At 43.0% G+C, this 25,557-nt stretch overlaps 3 non-coding genes across 3 annotated transcripts; all 3 read right to left on the reverse strand.

Moving 5' to 3' along the window:
* Positions 1-7,099: 7,099 nt before the first annotated feature.
* LOC138286873 (U5 spliceosomal RNA) lies at positions 7,100-7,215 on the reverse strand. The gene has a single exon (XR_011202140.1). It is a non-coding gene; the product is annotated as a U5 spliceosomal RNA (small nuclear RNA).
* Positions 7,216-15,585: 8,370 nt separating this feature from the next.
* LOC138286874 (U5 spliceosomal RNA) lies at positions 15,586-15,701 on the reverse strand. The gene has a single exon (XR_011202141.1). It is a non-coding gene; the product is annotated as a U5 spliceosomal RNA (small nuclear RNA).
* Positions 15,702-24,939: 9,238 nt separating this feature from the next.
* Positions 24,940-25,055, reverse strand: LOC138286896 (U5 spliceosomal RNA). The gene has a single exon (XR_011202163.1). It is a non-coding gene; the product is annotated as a U5 spliceosomal RNA (small nuclear RNA).
* Positions 25,056-25,557: the final 502 nt, after the last annotated feature.

Raw genomic sequence — 25,557 nt, forward strand, 5'->3', positions numbered from 1 at the left:
GCTCCCCAGAGCAGGCGTGAAGAGGAGAAATATTTTCATTTCTCTTCATTTTTTCCTCTTTCAAATGAAAGAGGAAATCACCTCTCAGAATTGTTTTTGTGCAGGAAGGTGGCCTTCCTGCACAAAGACAATCCTGCATGCAATTCAGGCGCCCTTCCACCATGGTGCAAGAGTGCCTGGATTGGCACTAGGCAGCCAATTGTGCATCAGCACAGTGGGAAAGGAAAGGACTGCACCAAATTTCATAAATACGGTGCATTCCTGTCCTTTCACATTGGCGTAGGGTAGCACAGCAAAAAAGACTTGCGGCATTACTCTATGCCAATTCCCCATAAATGTAGACCATGATTTAGAGGTTCGCACCACAGTTGCTTCACAAAATGTGATGCAACGACAGTGAGAGGGGCCCCTACATTAGGTAACGTAGTGCTCTATTCATGGCATTGCATTATGTCAACTTATGAAGTTTAGGTTGGGCTTTTCCATCATACGCCCTTTTGCAGGTCAGAAGCAAAGACAAAAGAAAAGGTACAGCTCCTCACGTACTAACCTCGCTTCTGGTTAAGCCAAAGCTCGTGAAGCTGGCACTCTCACTCCGATTTCTGGAAGTTTGAAACTGTGGGCCCTTGAGGTACAGAGCAAAGATGCCTTTTCCGATCAACTTCAGTTAAGTTATATTTTCAACTCTCATGTGTATGCATGAATGAGTGCTGTATTTGTATGTCTGTCTGCATGCATGCACAAATGTGAATCTGTGTATGGGAATGAATATTTGCATGCATGAGAACTCTTCAATCCCTGCAAATATTATTCGTTTTTTTCCAATTCCAAATTAAGAAGTGACTGGCAGCTGGTACAGCAAAGGAAGCCTGTGAATCAAGATACAAAATTAAATATGTTAAACAGAGTAAATGTACCTCCATAATATGCAATGCACAGGATTAAATTGGTATCAGAGTGGTGGAAGCATGCTCGCTTCATATAAATTATTTTCAGCAGAAGCACAGTGTTGTCCTGTGTCCCTACAGCTTTCAGACTCAAATCTGTGCAGAATCCACTTGTTGTCTCACGACAGAGCCCTTATCAAGCACACACAGGCCCACCTACAAATTTGGTAAAGAAATATACTTTGCATTCCTATTCTCAACCCTGGGAAAACGCATCAACAATAATAATAATATCATGCATTAACAATATATAATATCGTGTTTTATATATCATCCGCTACTGCGTTTTTGATGTTTCCTAGTGCCTCAAATAACCAGCTTGCTCTTACACCTTACCATGGTTCACAATTTATTGGCCATGATGAATGCCAGAGGCTGCTTTTGGATTGACACACACATATCAAGAACCAACCTTAAACTCAATAAGATATCATTAACCAATGTTAATGAAATGTACTAATCAATAATTATTACTTATGAAATATTGAATATATGTTAGACCAATGCAGTAATATGCCATATTGAGAGTTATGAAGTATGTTCTAGCTTTATTAATTGTAGGCCTTAACGTAGTGAGTGTCTTGGCCTATTTTGCCAGGCTTCGTGTAAAAGCTGTATTTCTTAGTGTTTAGTAAAAATGCTGACCAAGAGAATTAAACTGGTAAAAGTCTATTGTATTGTTTAAATGTGCATATAACGGAAGCTTTTCGTGAGAACAGACTGCTAGGAGATGATGTTCTTGCTAATGCAACATTTTAGTTTTTTTGTGTGTGAGACTGACTTTCGAAGGACAAGAACAATGGAATTCTGACTTGAGTAGAAGCTGCAACAATATTGTTACCCCACAAGCCGGATGATGAGGACATTGCAAGAGGAACCAATCAACAATATGAGAATGGAGAAATATTAGAATTCATAGATATGGTATAGTACTTTTATTGGAGAAAGTGTGAACATACGATTAACTGACCAATAGGGAACTAGGGGATAGTTTAAGTGACTTTAATATAACAACGCTAATTCTGGGAGAGACATTCATTTCGACATTTTTAGAGAAGACAGATTATTCTGCCATTTGGGTCATTCCGACATTCTGGCTCCTTGGGCTCATATTTTCCTGACTGAGAGCCTGATGCCTTGCTGATCGACTGATGTCCTGAGGACGAAGAATGATTCTGCTTTGATGACCCATACCGAGCATAGGTATACATCGAAATGTGATTATTATGCATATTTGCTTTTTCTTTCTACGTACCAACTGCGCTGTTTTGATAGAACCATAGTTAGATGATTTTCCAAATTTACGGTACTTAGGCCCATATTTATACTTTTTGACGCTAAACTGCGCTAACGCAGTTTAGCGTCAAAAAGTTTTGCGCCGTCTAACGCCATTCTGAAGCGCCAAGCGGGCGCCGTATTTATGGAATGGCGTTAGACGGCGCAATCAGACCGGCGCTGCCTGGTTTGCGTGGGAAAAAACCACGTAGACCAGACAGCGCCGGCGTAGGGGGAAAATGGCGCATGGGCGTCTTAAAATGGGGCAAGTCAGGTTACGTCGAAAAAATCGTCTTAACCCGACTTGCGCCATTTTTTAACGACGCCCATCCCCCATCAACATGACTCCTATCATTGTAAAGATAGGAGTCATGCCCCCTTGCCCAATGGCCATGCCCAGGGGACTTCTGTCCCCTGGGCATGGTCATTGGGCATAGTGGCATGTAGGGGGGCACAAATAAGGCCCCCCTATGCCACCAAAATAAAATATAAAAAATAAAAAATTATACTTACCTGAACTTACCTGAATGTCCCTGGGGTGGGTCCCTCCATCCTTGGGGGTCCTCCTGGGGTGGGCAAGGGTGGCAGGGGGGGTCCCTGGGGGCATGGGAGGGCACCTGTGGGCTCATTTTGAGCCCACAGGCCCCTTAACGCCTGCCCTGAGCAGGCGTTAAAAAGTGGCGCAAATGCGCCGTTTTTAGCCACGCCAACTCCCGGGCGTCTCTTTTGCCCGGGAGTATAAATACCACGTAAAGGCCTGGGAGTCATTTTTTAGACGGGAACGCCTCCCTTGCATATCATTAACGCAAGGAAGGGGTTCACGCTAAAAAATGACGCACATTCCGGGAACTTTGGCTATTCGCCTCTAACGCCATAGTATAAATATGGCGTTAGTTGGCGTTAGTTTTGCGTCTAAATTGCGTCAAAAAAAACGACGCAATTTCGGCGCAAACGGAGTATAAATATGGCCCTAAATTGTTTAGCATGAAGCCAAACATGCCGATGCTAATCTGATGTTAGTTAAGGATTCTCACTAATTGAATTATGATAACAGGGACTAATGCTTGGTGACCTTCTCTGCTGAACTTCATGTACTTCATTACGTTGACGCAGCTGACTTTGCTATTGATTTGCACCGTAGCTTTAGAATGTGTTGTAGTTCAAGCTTTGATTAGATTGCATTTCTTCTGCCACTTTGGACAACCAGTGTTGTTTCTGTATGTGTTTCGTTTGATGTTGAGATTAATCTACATGACCTTAGCATTATTAATATAGGGAAATAAACATTCTAAACTTTTACTAAAGGTGTAGTTATTCATGACTGAAAGGTCATGGTGCGTGACAATTACTGACTCCAATGATTATTGATTTTATTGATTACTAGTGATTGTCGATTATTGTGTATTGATTATTGATTATATACTGGAGCTATGGTAAGAACTTCTTAATTGCGAGTCAAAAGGTTCATCGACCTATTCGCGTCCCCTTGTAAGTTTACTTATTAAGGTCAGGCGCGCTAACAGTGGTACCGGCACATGTCTGGGTACTGTTGGGATGGTTGCAATGATATTGTGCGCTGTAAGATGCAGCACACATGTGTTTGGGCAATGAGGCAGGGCAGTTGCAAGGTGTTACTGCAAGGGACACCACCATGACGTAACCCCAGGAATGGTATTGACTGACTTCCTAGTCTCTGATGTCTTGGTCGTGTTGGTAGAGTTAATTTGACTATATGCGAGGGATGTTGTTAGGAGACAACCAGAGGCACAGTCATTAGACATGCCATCCATCCCATGTACTGCATATGTACATGTAGGTATTTAGCCCTGGTGATTGACATATGTCCAGGTTGTGTACGTGTTGTGGTGCATGGCACTACTAAGGCGTAGGTACATGTATAGCTTACGTCAGCATGGTGCTACTTGCTTCATGTGCAATGTGTCCCTCTGCTCTCCTTTGACATGCATTGAGTGTGTCCTATGTGGCTCCCCCTTCTTGCACTTAACAATTTAACATTAATTTCCCCATATCCGACTTACCCTGCATTTGTGGTGTTTCCTGGTAGTCTGCCCTGTCCTGCGATTCCAATGACCAGTTCCTCCGGGATGACTTCTGCAACCATCTCCTCCATCTCGTCCAGGTCCTCTTGTGGTGCTGGACTACCACCTCCAGTTTGCAGTGCTGCCTTCCTGTGCGATGCCATTTTTGTCTTTCTCCTTCGCTTGCAGTCCTGCGAGCGTTTCTTGCACTCAGTTACGGTTCTCCTCACCTCTGTCACACTGTTAATCTTGTCTACTATCTACTGCCAGATTGCCTCTCTCCTTCCAATTGCCAATTTTGAGGTGACGAAGAGTTGATGTTGATGCTCCGTCACCTCTCTCATCAGTATTTCATACTCCTCCGCACTGAAACAACACTTTCTCTTTTTCTTCTTCCTCCCCTGGGTTGTTTGTCCTTCTGGCTGGTTCCTGGTTAATTTAGGTCACCCTGGGGTCTCTCCTGGCTTTCTGGCTCCATTTTGCCTCTCCTTTGCACTGTTTTGTGCATTGGTGTCTAAAGTTGACGCTATCGCTGTAAAAAATGGTGCATTTCCATTTTGCAACATGTTTATGTGTCTTAAAACAGGTTAGAGTCATTTTTCCGACGTTAACATAATTTTGCATTACCACAAGGCGCAATGGTTAACTTCACAAATGTTGACTCTAACCTATTATTAGCACCACCCACCGTCATAATATAAATATGAACCCCAGGTGGCGTTAAAATATGGTGCTATCCAGCACTAGTCTTTTTGACGCAGAACTGCGTTTGCACAGTTTTGCGTCAAAAAGTATAAATCTGGCACTAAGTCATGGGTCACGTGACAGGAAAGGCTGCACCACAATAGTTTCCCTGCTCAAGTCATAATGTCGGCTCCTTTAACTCTGCACATTTTGAATGGTGCCTCACATGGGCTTTTGTGAGGACTAGTGGCACCCAAGAAGAGGACTTTTATATGCCTACGTCAAAGCATGCTTGCTGGCTCATTGCTATTCTTTCCGAGACAATGAATGAACCAGTGTGTCTTGTACTTGAAGCCTATAAGGCTGCATCAGCTGCTGTAACAAATCAAGTATTGACAAAGAGGAACGAGTTAGAGCTATTGGTATTGTAAATTCTTAACTGGACTTTTCTTGACACATCAATTGAAAATGAAAATTAAAACAGATGCATAAGCGAGCCAATTCAAAGCGCTACAGCCCCCATGAGCATGAGCACGAGGGAGAGACACAAAAGGAAAAAGATGTTTGCTCGCAGTCAAACGTATCGGCAAACGTGCAATTATACATATAACAGGGTCGGTGTCCAAGGCAGTAACAAAACCGCCCCACGGAGGGACAAACGAAAAGCATTTACCAATGATAACAAAGGATTTTTGAAAGGCAAGCTCATTAACGAGTAATAGTGATGGGCGTGCGGTGGGCGTGGTTAAAAGCCCACAGATAGATTACAACAGGTCAAAGCACTTGTGCGCTCTACCTAATGAATAAGCTAGGCACGTCCAGCGCTATGTTAATCATATCACTTTTTTCCAAAAGCATTGATGAAGCCAATAGGTCTCACCGATGCAAGACCTATTGGCTTTGTCAATCTTTTTTGCCATGTTGTGCGTCTGCTGTACAGCATGGTTCATAATAAAATAAAATAAAAAAGCGCTGTGATGGAGCAAGTGTTGACTGCGCCATAGCAAATTTTTTTTACTTTCAGCAATATTGCATAGCAGCCACGCTGCTGTACATGGCTCTTGCATAAGTACTACCTACTGGTTTTGCTATTACTTGTGGTTTTTAGGCAAGGGTTGATTAAGTGATTTTCCCAGGATCACAGGAGGTCAATTATGCTAGATTCAGGCCCATATTTATACTTTTTGACGCAAACCAGCGCCAGCAAAAATCATGCCTCAAACCGACTTACGCCATTTTTTGAAGCACAACCCTCATTGAAATGACTCCTGTCTTAGCAAAGACAGGAGTCATGCCCCCTTGCCCAAGGGCCATGCCCAGGGGACTTCTGTCCCCTGAGCATGGTCGTTGGGCACAGTGGCATGTAGGGGGTCCCAAATTAGGCCTCCCCATGCCACTATAAAAAAAAAAATTAAATACTTACCTCAACTTACCTGTACTTACCTGGGATGGGTCCCCCCATCCATGGGTGTCCTCCAGGGGTGGGCGAGGGTGGCAGGGGGTGTCCCTGAGGGCAGGGGAGGGAACCTCTGGACTCCTTTGGAGCACACAGGTCCCTTAACGCCTGCCCTGACCCAGGTGTTAAAAAACGGCGCACATCAGGCTGTGCGCCATTTTTTAAGGCCCACCCCATCCTGTGCGTCAAAATGACGCTGGAGTATAAATAAGGCGCACAGGCCATAAAGTTATTTTTTGGGCGGGAACGCCTACCTTGCATGTCATTAATGCAAGGCAGTTTCCAGCATCCAAGAAATGACGCACACTGTGGAATTTTGATGTCCGCGGGGTCGGGCGTCAGAGTTTAAATATGGGGCAAGGTGCGCAAACAGAGTATATCAATCTTTATTCATCAGTTTCAAAGTTGTGGCATGATCTAAATAAATATACATACATTTGACACACACACATATATATATATGTTTATAATATATATTTTAACAGACCTTTACAATTATGTCAAAGAAGATATTTGAATAATATTTCAATAATCAATGAGAAAAATAAAGAGCTGATCCAGAAATAAAACACAAATTGGACAGATACATGTTTTACTTTTCAACTGACTTTCCCTCATCTGTTTCCCTAGATAGATTAAACTTAAAACTCAAATAAGAAATTTAATCTCACAATAGTTCTTTTTCACAGGATAAGGGTAACCCTACTCTTGGTAGGGTTTTCAAAAATTGAATGAAACTCTTAAATGTTCCTCTCCACGGAAATCTTTAGTAAAAGGCGAAAGATTTATTCGATTTGAAGAGAAACCAGAGTATGCTAATGGTAGCCGCCGACTATTGCCCCAGGAAACGCCGTTCCACAGACTATCAGGGCGACTAGGTTTACTAAGGTCCTCATAGAAAACCCTTCGAAATAGAACCAAGTTATAATAATAGTTGTAATACTTTACACCGATAAAACACTTGTTGCCACAGAAAGAAACAAGCGGAGAGCCCAGCAGTGAGAGGAATTATGGGTATGCAAATTTTGTTGCAGGTCACGTGACAGGAAAGCCAGCAAGACATTTTCTATGGTCATTTCTGCTCCTTTAATTATCCATGTAACCAGCTGTCTGCAAGGCGGCAACAAAACCGCCCCAAGTAGATAAAGAATTTTTAAAGGGAAGCCCATGAATGAGTGATAGTGAGGAGCGTGCGGTGGGCGTGGTTAAAAGCCACTGAGAGCTCACACCAGGACAAAGAACTTACACACTCGACCTCGAAAGGCTAAGGTCGCGCCGACAGCCGCTGGCGGAAGTGGACTGTATCGGGTCAGTGGCCCTAATTTTGTGGGATGGTTAGAAAACGTACGATTTTCATCCAAAAAACAATGACATACTCTTGTACAATTGAGACCCGCACCTCTCGTTCTCAGTAGCAAACGAAATCATTCAAAAAATAATAAATCTGTCTCTCTGGTTTATCATTAGGACTATACAAAGAGAAACTAAAAGTGAAGAAACAAAACAAAAACAACTCGAAAGGTGCGTAGCTCGTTCCTAGAATGCTCCATATTGATTGACACAAGACGATTTGTGATCTTGAGCTGTGAGGCTAATAAAGGTGAATGAATGTTAGCACAGGTTTTTAAAGGGAAAGACAAAATTAATATTCATAGATTCGTGGTCACTGTCTTTTGCTATAATTAGTGGGGTTTTGCCTCCAAGCGGTGCATTATGGGTATGGTGGCTTTGCCAACGCTTCTTTACGGTGGCCTGCCTGGGGAACGCTGAAAGATTAAAGACTGCAATTCTACTGACATGTGCTGTGGGTTTATCCGACAAAGTCCCAGTAAAATCGCTGCATGTTAAAAATTATAAGGATATTGGGAATCACGAAGGACTTCCATGATCATGGAAAGAACCAAGGCCAGAGTCGAATTCTTTAAGATCTTGCAAATCCAAGGTTACTTGCAATATCCTTATATGTGGGAGCCTGCAGCAGGTGCGCCTCATCAATATGGACGCAAGGGGGTCGGCCGATGAAAATAACCTGCTTCACCCTTGATTTATTGTATTGAAGTATTACTGTTTTTACCTGAAAACAAACAATTCTAAACGATCATTTGATTACATATAAAGTTGCAATATTATATAGACAGCTGAAGAGGGCTCCACTGGTTGATTTGCTCAATGCACGTTTTAGGGGGTGGCTTTTCCCTGAAAACAAACAATTCTGTATAATAAGCTGTTTACATGTAAGGTTGCATTAACACATAGATAGCTGACGAGGGCTCCACTGTTTGAGTTGTGCAATGCACAAGTTTCAGGCTGCGGCTCTTTCGCACACTCACCCTTTTACTCCACTGGGCATATTTCTGGGGGTTTGGCGCAGGTTAGCGCAGCTTGCGTCAAAAGGCAGTGAGGCGCCTATCTATGGCATACAGCACATTCCTGTTTGCAGAATGCAGCACACATAGAAAAAGGAAAAACTGAGCAGAAATAATGATATTTCTCCTCGTTGCGCCTCCCCTGGGGAGGCGTAAGGTTTTAGTGAATCCCCAGTTTTGCAGGGTCTTGTAATCTGGGGATGTGTCAAAAGCCATGGGTGTTGCGTGGAATCACTAACCGTAATGCCCATGGAACGCCTCCCTAATGCAGAGTAAGGCAACACTGCGAATTGCGTTGCCTTACCTTACTCCATATCTATGAGGGCATTCAAAGCCAAGCAAAGTGGCATTACGTGGCCTCATAAATATGGGGGCATACTTATGAGAGGCTTGCGCCACAGGTGACTCACTTTTCTTGACAGTTTGGTGGCACAAGCCTCTCAACCATATTGTGAGGCCACGCAAATCCACTTTGCATGGCTTTCCATGGCCTCATTGATATGGAGGAAGAGAAAGCAGCGCAAGTCGCTGTGTGGCCTTACTCTGCACCAGGGCGGCGTTCCATGGACATTGCGGTGGGTTTGCCCACGCAATAGCCATTGATTTTGACGCTCCTCCAGATTTACTTAATCGCATAAACTTATGGCTCCCCAGAGCAGGCGTGAAGAGGAGAAATATTTTCATTTCTCTTCATTTTTTCCTCTTTCAAATGAAAGAGGAAATCACCTCTCAGAATTGTTTTTGTGCAGGAAGGTGGCCTTCCTGCACAAAGACAATCCTGCATGCAATTCAGGCGCCCTTCCACCATGGTGCAAGAGTGCCTGGATTGGCACTAGGCAGCCAATTGTGCATCAGCACAGTGGGAAAGGAAAGGACTGCACCAAATTTCATAAATACGGTGCATTCCTGTCCTTTCACATTGGCGTAGGGTAGCACAGCAAAAAAGACTTGCGGCATTACTCTATGCCAATTCCCCATAAATGTAGACCATGATTTAGAGGTTCGCACCACAGTTGCTTCACAAAATGTGATGCAACGACAGTGAGAGGGGCCCCTACATTAGGTAACGTAGTGCTCTATTCATGGCATTGCATTATGTCAACTTATGAAGTTTAGGTTGGGCTTTTCCATCATACGCCCTTTTGCCAGGTCAGAAGCAAAGACAAAAGAAAAGGTACAGCTCCTCACGTACTAACCTCGCTTCTGGTTAAGCCAAAGCTCGTGAAGCTGGCACTCTCACTCCGATTTCTGGAAGTTTGAAACTGTGGGCCCTTGAGGTACAGAGCAAAGATGCCTTTTCCGATCAACTTCAGTTAAGTTATATTTTCAACTCTCATGTGTATGCATGAATGAGTGCTGTATTTGTATGTCTGTCTGCATGCATGCACAAATGTGAATCTGTGTATGGGAATGAATATTTGCATGCATGAGAACTCTTCAATCCCTGCAAATATTATTCGTTTTTTTCCAATTCCAAATTAAGAAGTGACTGGCAGCTGGTACAGCAAAGGAAGCCTGTGAATCAAGATACAAAATTAAATATGTTAAACAGAGTAAATGTACCTCCATAATATGCAATGCACAGGATTAAATTGGTATCAGAATGGTGGAAGCATGCTCGCTTCATATAAATTATTTTCAGCAGAAGCACAGTGTTGTCCTGTGTCCCTACAGCTTTCAGACTCAAATCTGTGCAGAATCCACTTGTTGTCTCACGACAGAGCCCTTATCAAGCACACACAGGCCCACCTACAAATTTGGTAAAGAAATATACTTTGCATTCCTATTCTCAACCCTGGGAAAACGCATCAACAATAATAATAATATCATGCATTAACAATATATAATATCGTGTTTTATATATCATCCGCTACTGCGTTTTTGATGTTTCCTAGTGCCTCAAATAACCAGCTTGCTCTTACACCTTACCATGGTTCACAATTTATTGGCCATGACATGATGAATGCCAGAGGCTGCTTTTGGATTGACACACACATATCAAGAACCAACCTTAAACTCAATAAGATATCATTAACCAATGTTAATGAAATGTACTAATCAATAATTATTACTTATGAAATATTGAACATATGTTAGACCAATGCAGTAATATGCCATATTGAGAGTTATGAAGTATGTTCTAGCTTTATTAATTGTAGGCCTTAACGTAGTGAGTGTCTTGGCCTATTTTGCCAGGCTTCGTGTAAAAGCTGTATTTCTTAGTGTTTAGTAAAAATGCTGACCAAGAGAATTAAACTGGTAAAAGTCTATTGTATTGTTTAAATGTGCATATAACGGAAGCTTTTCGTGAGAACAGACTGCTAGGAGATGATGTTCTTGCTAATGCAACATTTTAGTTTTTTTGTGTGTGAGACTGACTTTCGAAGGACAAGAACAATGGAATTCTGACTTGAGTAGAAGCTGCAACAATATTGTTACCCCACAAGCCGGATGATGAGGACATTGCAAGAGGAACCAATCAACAATATGAGAATGGAGAAATATTAGAATTCATAGATATGGTATAGTACTTTTATTGGAGAAAGTGTGAACATACGATTAACTGACCAATAGGGAACTAGGGGATAGTTTAAGTGACTTTAATATAACAACGCTAATTCTGGGAGAGACATTCATTTCGACATTTTTAGAGAAGACAGATTATTCTGCCATTTGGGTCATTCCGACATTCTGGCTCCTTGGGCTCATATTTTCCTGACTGAGAGCCTGATGCCTTGCTGATCGACTGATGTCCTGAGGACGAAGAATGATTCTGCTTTGATGACCCATACCGAGCATAGGTATACATCGAAATGTGATTATTATGCATATTTGCTTTTTCTTTCTACGTACCAACTGCGCTGTTTTGATAGAACCATAGTTAGATGATTTTCCAAATTTACGGTACTAAATTGTTTAGCATGAAGCCAAACATGCCGATGCTAATCTGATGTTAGTTAAGGATTCTCACTAATTGAATTATGATAACAGGGACTAATGCTTGGTGACCTTCTCTGCTGAACTTCATGTACTTCATTACGTTGACGCAGCTGACTTTGCTATTGATTTGCACCGTAGCTTTAGAATGTGTTGTAGTTCAAGCTTTGATTAGATTGCATTTCTTCTGCCACTTTGGACAACCAGTGTTGTTTCTGTATGTGTTTCGTTTGATGTTGAGATTAATCTACATGACCTTAGCATTATTAATATAGGGAAATAAACATTCTAAACTTTTACTAAAGGTGTAGTTATTCATGACTGAAAGGTCATGGTGCGTGACAATTACTGACTCCAATGATTATTGATTTTATTGATTACTAGTGATTGTCGATTATTGTGTATTGATTATTGATTATATACTGGAGCTATGGTAAGAACTTCTTAATTGCGAGTCAAAAGGTTCATCGACCTATTCGCGTCCCCTTGTAAGTTTACTTATTAAGGTCAGGCGCGCTAACAGTGGTACCGGCACATGTCTGGGTACTGTTGGGATGGTTGCAATGATATTGTGCGCTGTAAGATGCAGCACACATGTGTTTGGGCAATGAGGCAGGGCAGTTGCAAGGTGTTACTGCAAGGGACACCACCATGACGTAACCCCAGGAATGGTATTGACTGACTTCCTAGTCTCTGATGTCTTGGTCGTGTTGGTAGAGTTAATTTGACTATATGCGAGGGATGTTGTTAGGAGACAACCAGAGGCACAGTCATTAGACATGCCATCCATCCCATGTACTGCATATGTACATGTAGGTATTTAGCCCTGGTGATTGACATATGTCCAGGTTGTGTACGTGTTGTGGTGCATGGCACTACTAAGGCGTAGGTACATGTATAGCTTACGTCAGCATGGTGCTACTTGCTTCATGTGCAATGTGTCCCTCTGCTCTCCTTTGACATGCATTGAGTGTGTCCTATGTGGCTCCCCCTTCTTGCACTTAACAATTTAACATTAATTTCCCCATATCCGACTTACCCTGCATTTGTGGTGTTTCCTGGTAGTCTGCCCTGTCCTGCGATTCCAATGACCAGTTCCTCCGGGATGACTTCTGCAACCATCTCCTCCATCTCGTCCAGGTCCTCTTGTGGTGCTGGACTACCACCTCCAGTTTGCAGTGCTGCCTTCCTGTGCGATGCCATTTTTGTCTTTCTCCTTCGCTTGCAGGCCTGCGAGCGTTTCTTGCACTCAGTTACGGTTCTCCTCACCTCTGTCACACTGTTAATCTTGTCTACTATCTGCTGCCAGATTGCCTCTCTCCTTCCAATTGCCAATTTTGAGGTGACGAAGAGTTGATGTTGATGCTCCGTCACCTCTCTCATCAGTATTTCATACTCCTCCGCACTGAAACAACACTTTCTCTTTTTCTTCTTCCTCCCCTGGGTTGTTTGTCCTTCTGGCTGGTTCCTGGTTAATTTAGGTCACCCTGGGGTCTCTCCTGGCTTTCTGGCTCCATTTTGCCTCTCCTTTGCACTGTTTTGTGCATTGGTGTCTAAAGTTGACGCTATCGCTGTAAAAAATGGTGCATTTCCATTTTGCAACATGTTTATGTGTCTTAAAACAGGTTAGAGTCATTTTTCCGACGTTAACATAATTTTGCATTACCACAAGGCGCAATGGTTAACTTCACAAATGTTGACTCTAACCTATTATTAGCACCACCCACCGTCATAATATAAATATGAACCCCAGGTGGCGTTAAAATATGGTGCTATCCAGCACTAGTCTTTTTGACGCAGAACTGCGTTTGCACAGTTTTGCATCAAAAAGTATAAATCTGGCACTAAGTCATGGGTCACGTGACAGGAAAGGCTGCACCACAATAGTTTCCCTGCTCAAGTCATAATGTCGGCTCCTTTAACTCTGCACATTTTGAATGGTGCCTCACATGGGCTTTTGTGAGGACTAGTGGCACCCAAGAAGAGGACTTTTATATGCCTACGTCAAAGCATGCTTGCTGGCTCATTGCTATTCTTTCCGAGACAATGAATGAACCAGTGTGTCTTGTACTTGAAGCCTATAAGGCTGCATCAGCTGCTGTAACAAATCAAGTATTGACAAAGAGGAACGAGTTAGAGCTATTGGTATTGTAAATTCTTAACTGGACTTTTCTTGACACATCAATTGAAAATGAAAATTAAAACAGATGCATAAGCGAGCCAATTCAAAGCGCTACAGCCCCCATGAGCATGAGCACGAGGGAGAGACACAAAAGGAAAAAGATGTTTGCTCGCAGTCAAACGTATCGGCAAACGTGCAATTATACATATAACAGGGTCGGTGTCCAAGGCAGTAACAAAACCGCCCCACGGAGGGACAAACGAAAAGCATTTACCAATGATAACAAAGGATTTTTGAAAGGCAAGCTCATTAACGAGTAATAGTGATGGGCGTGCGGTGGGCGTGGTTAAAAGCCCACAGATAGATTACAACAGGTCAAAGCACTTGTGCGCTCTACCTAATGAATAAGCTAGGCACGTCCAGCGCTAGGTTAATCATATCACTTTTTTCCAAAAGCATTGATGAAGCCAATAGGTCTCACCGATGCAAGACCTATTGGCTTTGTCAATCTTTTTTGCCATGTTGTGCGTCTGCTGTACAGCATGGTTCATAATAAAATAAAATAAAAAAGCGCTGTGATGGAGCAAGTGTTGACTGCGCCATAGCAAATTTTTTTTACTTTCAGCAATATTGCATAGCAGCCACGCTGCTGTACATGGCTCTTGCATAAGTACTACCTACTGGTTTTGCTATTACTTGTGGTTTTTAGGCAAGGGTTGATTAAGTGATTTTCCCAGGATCACAGGAGGTCAATTATGCTAGATTCAGGCCCATATTTATACTTTTTGACGCAAACCAGCGCCAGCAAAAATCATGCCTCAAACCGACTTACGCCATTTTTTGAAGCACAACCCTCATTGAAATGACTCCTGTCTTAGCAAAGACAGGAGTCATGCCCCCTTGCCCAAGGGCCATGCCCAGGGGACTTCTGTCCCCTGAGCATGGTCGTTGGGCACAGTGGCATGTAGGGGGTCCCAAATTAGGCCTCCCCATGCCACTATAAAAAAAAAAATTAAATACTTACCTCAACTTACCTGTACTTACCTGGGATGGGTCCCCCCATCCATGGGTGTCCTCCAGGGGTGGGCGAGGGTGGCAGGGGTGTCCCTGAGGGCAGGGGAGGGAACCTCTGGACTCCTTTGGAGCACACAGGTCCCTTAACGCCTGCCCTGACCCAGGTGTTAAAAAACGGCGCACATCAGGCTGTGCGCCATTTTTTAAGGCCCACCCCATCCTGTGCGTCAAAATGACGCTGGAGTATAAATAAGGCGCACAGGCCATAAAGTTATTTTTTGGGCGGGAACGCCTACCTTGCATGTCATTAATGCAAGGCAGTTTCCAGCATCCAAGAAATGACGCACACGCACACGGTGGAATTTTGATGTCCGCGGGGTCGGGCGTCAGAGTTTAAATATGGGGCAAGGTGCGCAAACAGAGTATATCAATCTTTATTCATCAGTTTCAAAGTTGTGGCATGATCTAAATAAATATACATACATTTGACACACATATATATATATATATGTTTATAATATATATTTTAACAGACCTTTACAATTAAGTCAAAGAAGATATTTGAATAATATTTCAATAATCAATGAGAAAAATAAAGAGCTGATCCAGAAATAAAACACAAATTGGACAGTTACATGTTTAATTTTCAACTGACTTTCCCTCATCTGTTTCCATAGATAGATTAAACTTAAAACTCAAATAAGAAATTTAATCTCACAATAGTTCTTTTTCACAGGATAAGGGTAACCCTACTCTTGGTAGGGTTTTCAAAAATTGAATGAAACTCTTAAATGTTCCTCTCCACGGAAATCTTTAGTAAAAGGCGAAAGATTTATTCGATTTGAAGAGAAACCAGAGTATGCTAATGGTAGCCGCCGACAATTGCCCCAGGAAACGCCGTTCCACAGACTATCAGGGCGACTAGGTTTACTAAGGTCCTCATAGAAAACCCTTCGAAATAGAACCAAGTTATAATAATAGTTGTAATACTTTACACCGATAAAACACTTGTTGCCACAGAAAGAAACAAGCGGAGAGCCCAGCAGTGAGAGGAATTATGGGTATGCAAATTTTGCCGCAGGTCACGTGACAGGAAAGCCAGCAAGACATTTTCTATGGTCATTTCTGCTCCTTTAATTATCCATGTAACCAGCTGTCTGCAAGGCGGCAACAAAACCGCCCCAAGTAGATAAAGAATTTTTAAAGGGAAGCCCATGAATGAGTGATAGTGAGGAGCGTGCGGTGGGCGTGGTTAAAAGCCACTGAGAGCTCACACCAGGACAAAGAACTTACACACTCGACCTCGAAAGGCTAAGGTCGCGCCGACAGCCGCTGGCGGAAGTGGACTGTATCGGGTCAGTGGCCCTAATATTGTGGGATGGTTAGAAAACGTACGATTTTCATCCAAAAAACAATGACATACTCTTGTACAATTGAGACCCGCACCTCTCGTTCTCAGTAGCAAACGAAATCATTCAAAAAATAATAAATCTGTCTCTCTGGTTTATCATTAGGACTATACAAAGAGAAACTAAAAGTGAAGAAACAAAACAAAAACAACTCGAAAGGTGCGTAGCTCGTTCCTAGAATGCTCCATATTGATTGACACAAGACGATTTGTGATCTTGAGCTGTGAGGCTAATAAAGGTGAATGAATGTTAGCACAGGTTTTTAAAGGGAAAGACAAAATTAATATTCATAGATTCGTGGTCACTGTCTTTTGCTGTAATTAGTGGGGTTTTGCCTCCAAGCGGTGCATTATGGGTATGGTGGCTTTGCCAACGCTTCTTTACGGTGGCCTGCCTGGGGAACGCTGAAAGATTAAAGACTGCAATTCTACTGACATGTGCTGTGGGTTTATCCGACAAAGTCCCAGTAAAATCGCTGCATGTTAAAAATTATAAGGATATTGGGAATCACGAAGGACTTCCATGATCATGGAAAGAACCAAGGCCAGAGTCGAATTCTTTAAGATCTTGCAAATCCAAGGTTACTTGCAATATCCTTATATGTGGGAGCCTGCAGCAGGTGCGCCTCATCAATATGGACGCAAGGGGGTCGGCCGATGAAAATAACCTGCTTCACCCTTGATTTATTGTATTGAAGTATTACTGTTTTTACCTGAAAACAAACAATTCTAAACGATCATTTGATTACATATAAAGTTGCAATATTATATAGACAGCTGAAGAGGGCTCCACTGGTTGATTTGCTCAATGCACGTTTTAGGGGGTGGCTTTTCCCTGAAAACAAACAATTCTGTATAATAAGCTGTTTACATGTAAGGTTGCATTAACACATAGATAGCTGACGAGGGCTCCACTGTTTGAGTTGTGCAATGCACAAGTTTCAGGCTGCGGCTCTTTCGCACACTCACCCTTTTACTCCACTGGGCATATTTCTGGGGGTTTGGCGCAGGTTAGCGCAGCTTGCGTCAAAAGGCAGTGAGGCGCCTATCTATGGCATACAGCACATTCCTGTTTGCAGAATGCAGCACACATAGAAAAAGGAAAAACTGAGCAGAAATAATGATATTTCTCCTCGTTGCGCCTCCCCTGGGGAGGCGTAAGGTTTTAGTGAATCCCCAGTTTTGCAGGGTCTTGTAATCTGGGGATGTGTCAAAAGCCATGGGTGTTGCGTGGAATCACTAACCGTAATGCCCATGGAACGCCTCCCTAATGCAGAGTAAGGCAACACTGCGAATTGCGTTGCCTTACCTTACTCCATATCTATGAGGGCATTCAAAGCCAAGCAAAGTGGCATTACGTGGCCTCATAAATATGGGGGCATACTTATGAGAGGCTTGCGCCACAGGTGACTCACTTTTCTTGACAGTTTGGTGGCACAAGCCTCTCAACCATATTGTGAGGCCACGCAAATCCACTTTGCATGGCTTTCCATGGCCTCATTGATATGGAGGAAGAGAAAGCAGCGCAAGTCGCTGTGTGGCCTTACTCTGCACCAGGGCGGCGTTCCATGGACATTGCGGTGGGTTTGCCCACGCAATAGCCATTGATTTTGACGCTCCTCCAGATTTACTTAATCGCATAAACTTATGGCTCCCCAGAGCAGGCGTGAAGAGGAGAAATATTTTCATTTCTCTTCATTTTTTCCTCTTTCAAATGAAAGAGGAAATCACCTCTCAGAATTGTTTTTGTGCAGGAAGGTGGCCTTCCTGCACAAAGACAATCCTGCATGCAATTCAGGCGCCCTTCCACCATGGTGCAAGAGTGCCTGGATTGGCACTAGGCAGCCAATTGTGCATCAGCACAGTGGGAAAGGAAAGGACTGCACCAAATTTCATAAATACGGTGCATTCCTGTCCTTTCACATTGGCGTAGGGTAGCACAGCAAAAAAGACTTGCGGCATTACTCTATGCCAATTCCCCATAAATGTAGACCATGATTTAGAGGTTCGCACCACAGTTGCTTCACAAAATGTGATGCAACGACAGTGAGAGGGGCCCCTACATTAGGTAACGTAGTGCTCTATTCATGGCATTGCATTATGTCAACTTATGAAGTTTAGGTTGGGCTTTTCCATCATACGCCCTTTTGCCAGGTCAGAAGCAAAGACAAAAGAAAAGGTACAGCTCCTCACGTACTAACCTCGCTTCTGGTTAAGCCAAAGCTCGTGAAGCTGGCACTCTCACTCCGATTTCTGGAAGTTTGAAACTGTGGGCCCTTGAGGTACAGAGCAAAGATGCCTTTTCCGATCAACTTCAGTTAAGTTATATTTTCAACTCTCATGTGTATGCATGAATGAGTGCTGTATTTGTATGTCTGTCTGCATGCATGCACAAATGTGAATCTGTGTATGGGAATGAATATTTGCATGCATGAGAACTCTTCAATCCCTGCAAATATTATTCGTTTTTTTCCAATTCCAAATTAAGAAGTGACTGGCAGCTGGTACAGCAAAGAAAGCCTGTGAATCAAGATACAAAATTAAATATGTTAAACAGAGTAAATGTACCTCCATAATATGCAATGCACAGGATTAAATTGGTATCAGAATGGTGGAAGCATGCTCGCTTCATATAAATTATTTTCAGCAGAAGCACAGTGTTGTCCTGTGTCCCTACAGCTTTCAGACTCAAATCTGTGCAGAATCCACTTGTTGTCTCACGACAGAGCCCTTATCAAGCACACACAGGCCCACCTACAAATTTGGTAAAGAAATATACTTTGCATTCCTATTCTCAACCCTGGGAAAACGCATCAACAATAATAATAATATCATGCATTAACAATATATAATATCGTGTTTTATATATCATCCGCTACTGCGTTTTTGATGTTTCCTAGTGCCTCAAATAACCAGCTTGCTCTTACACCTTACCATGGTTCACAATTTATTTGCCATGATGAATGCCAGAGGCTGCTTTTGGATTGACACACACATATCAAGAACCAACCTTAAACTCAATAAGATATCATTAACCAATGTTAATGAAATGTACTAATCAATAATTATTACTTATGAAATATTGAATATATGTTAGACCAATGCAGTAATATGCCATATTGAGAGTTATGAAGTATGTTCTAGCTTTATTAATTGTAGGCCTTAACGTAGTGAGTGTCTTGGCCTATTTTGCCAGGCTTCGTGTAAAAGCTGTATTTCTTAGTGTTTAGTAAAAATGCTGACCAAGAGAATTAAACTGGTAAAAGTCTATTGTATTGTTTAAATGTGCATATAACGGAAGCTTTTCGTGAGAACAGACTGCTAGGAGATGATGTTCTTGCTAATGCAACATTTTAGTTTTTTTGTGTGTGAGACTGACTTTCGAAGGACAAGAACAATGGAATTCTGACTTGAGTAGAAGCTGCAACAATATTGTTACCCCACAAGCCGGATGATGAGGACATTGCAAGAGGAACCAATCAACAATATGAGAATGGAGAAATATTAGAATTCATAGATATGGTATAGTACTTTTATTGGAGAAAGTGTGAACATACGATTAACTGACCAATAGGGAATTAGGGGATAGTTTAAGTGACTAATTCCGGGAGAGACATTCATTTCGACATTTTTAGAGAAGACAGATTATTCTGCCATTTGGATCAGTACGACATTCTGGCTCCTTGGGCTCATATTTTCCTGACTGAGAGCCTGATGCCTTGCTGATCGACTGATATCCTGAGGACGAAGAATGATTCTGCTTTGATGACCCATACCGAGCATAGGTATACATCGAAATGTGATTATTATGCATATTTGCTTTTTCTTTCTAAGTACCAACTGCGCTGTTTTGATAGAACCATAGTTAGATGATTTTCCAAATTTACGGTACTAAATTGTTTAGCATGAAGCCCAACATGCTGATGCTAATCTGATGTTAGTTAAGGATTCTCACTAATTGAATTATGATAACAGGGACTAATGCTTGGTGACCTTCTCTGCTGAACTTCATGTACTTCATTACGTTGACGCAGCTGACTTTGCTATTGATTTGCACCGTAGCTTTAGAATGTGTTGTAGTTCAAGCTTTGATTAGATTGCATTTCTTCCGCCACTTTGGACAACCAGTGTTGTTTCTGTGTGTGTTTCGTTTGATGTTGAGATTAATCTACATGACCTTAGCATTATTAATATAGGGAAATAAACATTCTAAACTTTTACTAAAGGTGTAGTTATTCATGACTGAAAGGTCATGGTGCGTGACAATTACTGACTCCAATGATTATTGATTTTATTGATTACTAGTGATTGTCGATTATTGTGTATTGATTATTGATTATATACTGGAGCTATGGTAAGAACTTCTTAATTGCGAGTCAAAAGGTTCATCGACCTATTCGTGTCCCCTTGTAAGTTTACTTATTAAGGTCAGGCGCACTAACAGTGGTACCGGCACATGTCTGGGTACTGTTGGGATGGTTGCAATGATATTGTGCGCTGTAAGATGCAGCACACATGTGTTTGGGCAATGAGGCAGGGCAGTTGCAAGGTGTTACTGCAAGGGACACCACCATGACGTAACCCCAGGAATGGTATTGACTGACTTCCTAGTCTCTGATGTCTTGGTCGTGTTGGTAGAGTTAATTTGACTATATGCGAGGGATGTTGTTAGGAGACAACCAGAGGCACAGTCATTAGACATGCCATCCATCCCATGTACTGCATATGTACATGTAGGTATTTAGCCCTGGTGATTGACATATGTCCAGGTTGTGTACGTGTTGTGGTGCATGGCACTACTAAGGCGTAGGTACATGTATAGCTTACGTCAGCATGATGCTACTTGCTTCATGTGCAATGTGTCCCTCTGCTCTCCTTTGACATGCATTGAGTGTGTCCTATGTGGCTCCCCCTTCTTGCACTTAACAATTTAACATTAATTTCCCCATATCCGACTTACCCTGCATTTGTGGTGTTTCCTGGTAGTCTGCCCTGTCCTGCGATTCCAATGACCAGTTCCTCCGGGATGACTTCTGCAACCATCTCCTCCATCTCGTCCAGGTCCTCTTGTGGTGCTGGACTACCACCTCCAGTTTGCAGTGCTGCCTTCCTGTGCGATGCCATTTTTGTCTTTCTCCTTCGCTTGCAGTCCTGCGAGCGTTTCTTGCACTCAGTTACGGTTCTCCTCACCTCTGTCACACTGTTAATCTTGTCTACTATCTGCTGCCAGATTGCCTCTCTCCTTCCAATTGCCAATTTTGAGGTGACGAAGAGTTGATGTTGATGCTCCGTCACCTCTCTCATCAGTATTTCATACTCCTCCGCACTGAAACAACACTTTCTCTTTTTCTTCTTCCTCCCCTGGGTTGTTTGTCCTTCTGGCTGGTTCCTGGTTAATTTAGGTCACCCTGGGGTCTCTCCTGGCTTTCTGGCTCCATTTTGCCTCTCCTTTGCACTGTTTTGTGCATTGGTGTCTAAAGTTGACGCTATCGCTGTAAAAAATGGTGCATTTCCATTTTGCAACATGTTTATGTGTCTTAAAACAGGTTAGAGTCATTTTTCCGACGTTAACATAATTTTGCATTACCACAAGGCGCAATGGTTAACTTCACAAATGTTGACTCTAACCTATTATTAGCACCACCCACCGTCATAATATAAATATGAACCCCAGGTGGCGTTAAAATATGGTGCTATCCAGCACTAGTCTTTTTGACGCAGAACTGCGTTTGCACAGTTTTGCGTCAAAAAGTATAAATCTGGCACTAAGTCATGGGTCACGTGACAGGAAAGGCTGCACCACAATAGTTTCCCTGCTCAAGTCATAATGTCGGCTCCTTTAACTCTGCACATTTTGAATGGTGCCTCACATGGGCTTTTGTGAGGACTAGTGGCACCCAAGAAGAGGACTTTTATATGCCTACGTCAAAGCATGCTTGCTGGCTCATTGCTATTCTTTCCGAGACAATGAATGAACCAGTGTGTCTTGTACTTGAAGCCTATAAGGCTGCATCAGCTGCTGTAACAAATCAAGTATTGACAAAGAGGAACGAGTTAGAGCTATTGGTATTGTAAATTCTTAACTGGACTTTTCTTGACACATCAATTGAAAATGAAAATTAAAACAGATGCATAAGCGAGCCAATTCAAAGCGCTACAGCCCCCATGAGCATGAGCACGAGGGAGAGACACAAAAGGAAAAAGATGTTTGCTCGCAGTCAAACGTATCGGCAAACGTGCAATTATACATATAACAGGGTCGGTGTCCAAGGCAGTAACAAAACCGCCCCACGGAGGGACAAACGAAAAGCATTTACCAATGATAACAAAGGATTTTTGAAAGGCAAGCTCATTAACGAGTAATAGTGATGGGCGTGCGGTGGGCGTGGTTAAAAGCCCACAGATAGATTACAACAGGTCAAAGCACTTGTGCGCTCTACCTAATGAATAAGCTAGGCACGTCCAGCGCTAGGTTAATCATATCACTTTTTTCCAAAAGCATTGATGAAGCCAATAGGTCTCACCGATGCAAGACCTATTGGCTTTGTCAATCTTTTTTGCCATGTTGTGCGTCTGCTGTACAGCATGGTTCATAATAAAATAAAATAAAAAAGCGCTGTGATGGAGCAAGTGTTGATTGCGCCATAGCAATTTTTTTTTACTTTCAGCAATATTGCATAGCAGCCACGCTGCTGTACATGGCTCTTGCATAAGTACTACCTACTGGTTTTGCTATTACTTGTGGTTTTTAGGCAAGGGTTGATTAAGTGATTTTCCCAGGATCACAGGAGGTCAATTATGCTAGATTCAGGCCCATATTTATACTTTTTGACGCAAACCAGCGCCAGCAAAAATCATGCCTCAAACCGACTTACGCCATTTTTTGAAGCACAACCCTCATTGAAATGACTCCTGTCTTATCAAAGACAGGAGTCATGCCCCCTTGCCCAAGGGCCATGCCCAGGGGACTTCTGTCCCCTGAGCATGGTCGTTGGGCACAGTGGCATGTAGGGGGTCCCAAATTAGGCCTCCCCATGCCACTATAAAAAAAAAAATTAAATACTTACCTCAACTTACCTGTACTTACCTGGGATGGGTCCCCCCATCCATGGGTGTCCTCCAGGGGTGGGCGAGGGTGGCAGGGGGTGTCCCTGAGGGCAGGGGAGGGAACCTCTGGACTCCTTTGGAGCACACAGGTCCCTTAACGCCTGCCCTGACCCAGGTGTTAAAAAACGGCGCACATCAGGCTGTGCGCCATTTTTTAAGGCCCACCCCATCCTGTGCGTCAAAATGACGCTGGAGTATAAATAAGGCGCACAGGCCATAAAGTTATTTTTTGGGCGGGAACGCCTACCTTGCATGTCATTAATGCAAGGCAGTTTCCAGCATCCAAGAAATGACGCACACGGTGGAATTTTGATGTCCGCGGGGTCGGGCGTCAGAGTTTAAATATGGGGCAAGGTGCGCAAACAGAGTATATCAATCTTTATTCATCAGTTTCAAAGTTGTGGCATGATCTAAATAAATATACATACATTTGACACACACACACATATATATATATGTTTATAATATATATTTTAACAGACCTTTACAATTAAGTCAAAGAAGATATTTGAATAATATTTCAATAATCAATGAGAAAAATAAAGAGCTGATCCAGAAATAAAACACAAATTGGACAGTTACATGTTTTACTTTTCAACTGACTTTCCCTCATCTGTTTCCATAGATAGATTAAACTTAAAACTCAAATAAGAAATTTTGGCCCATATTTATACTTTTTGACGCTAAACTGCGCTAACGCAGTTTAGCGTCAAAAAGTTTTGCGCCGTCTAACGCCATTCTGAAGCGCCATGCGGGCGCCGTATTTATGGAATGGCGTTAGACGGCGCAATCAGACCGGCGCTGCCTGGTTTGCGTGGGAAAAAACCACGTAGACCAGACAGCGCCGGCGTAGGGGGAAAATGGCGCATGGGCGTCTTAAAATGGGGCAAGTCAGGTTACGTCGAAAAAATCGTCTTAACCCGACTTGCGCCATTTATTTTCGACGCCCATCCCCCATCAACATGACTCCTATCATTGTAAAGATAGGAGTCATGCCCCCTTGCCCAATGGCCATGCCCAGGGGACTTCTGTCCCCTGGGCATGGTCATTGGGCATAGTGGCATGTAGGGGGGCACAAATAAGGCCCCCCTATGCCACCAAAAAAATATATAAAAAAAAAAAAATTATACTTACCTGAACTTACCTGAATGTCCCTGGGGTGGATCCCTCCATCCTTGGGGGTCCTCCTGGGGTGGGCAAGGGTGGCAGGGGGGGTCCCTGGGGGCATGGGAGGGCACCTGTGGGCTCATTTTGAGCCCACAGGCCCCTTAACGCCTGCCCTGAGCAGGCGTTAAAAAGTGGCGCAAATGCGCCGTTTTTAGCCACGCCAACTCCCGGGCGTCTCTTTTGCCCGGGAGTATATAATACCACGTAAAGGCCTGGGAGTCATTTTTTAGACGGGAACGCCTCCCTTGCATATCATTAACGCAAGGAAGGGGTTCACGCTAAAAAATGACGCACATTCCGGGAACTTTGGCGCTATTCGCCTCTAACGCCATAGTATAAATATGGCGTTAGTTGGCGCAAACGGAGTATAAATATGGCCCTTTATCTCACAATACTTCTTTTTCACCGGATAAGGGTAACCCTACTCTTGGTAGGGTTTTCAAAAATTGAATGAAACTCTTAAATGTTCCTCTCCACGGAAATCTTTAGTAAAAGGCGAAAGATTTATTCAATTTGAAGAGAAACCAGAGTATGCTAATGGTAGCCGCCGACAATTGCCCCAGGAAACGCCGTTCCACAGACTATCAGGGCGACTAGGTTTACTAAGGTCCTCATAGAAAACCCTTCGAAATAGAACCAAGTTATAATAATAGTTGTAATACTTTACACCGATAAAACACTTGTTGCCACAGAAAGAAACAAGCGGAGAGCCCAGCAGTGAGAGGAATTATGGGTATGCAAATTTTGTCGCAGGTCACGTGACAGGAAAGCCAGCAAGACATTTTCTATGGTCATTTCTGCTCCTTTAATTATCCATGTAACCAGCTGTCTGCAAGGCGGCAACAAAACCGCCCCAAGTAGATAAAGAATTTTTAAAGGGAAGCCCATGAATGAGTGATAGTGAGGAGCGTGCGGTGGGCGTGGTTAAAAGCCACTGAGAGCTCACACCAGGACAAAGAACTTACACACTCGACCTCGAAAGGCTAAGGTCGCGCCGACAGCCGCTGGCGGAAGTGGACTGTATCGGGTCAGTGG

This window comes from Pleurodeles waltl, chromosome 3_2, assembly GCF_031143425.1.
Source record: "Pleurodeles waltl isolate 20211129_DDA chromosome 3_2, aPleWal1.hap1.20221129, whole genome shotgun sequence".
NCBI classification, from domain to species: domain Eukaryota; kingdom Metazoa; phylum Chordata; class Amphibia; order Caudata; family Salamandridae; genus Pleurodeles; species Pleurodeles waltl.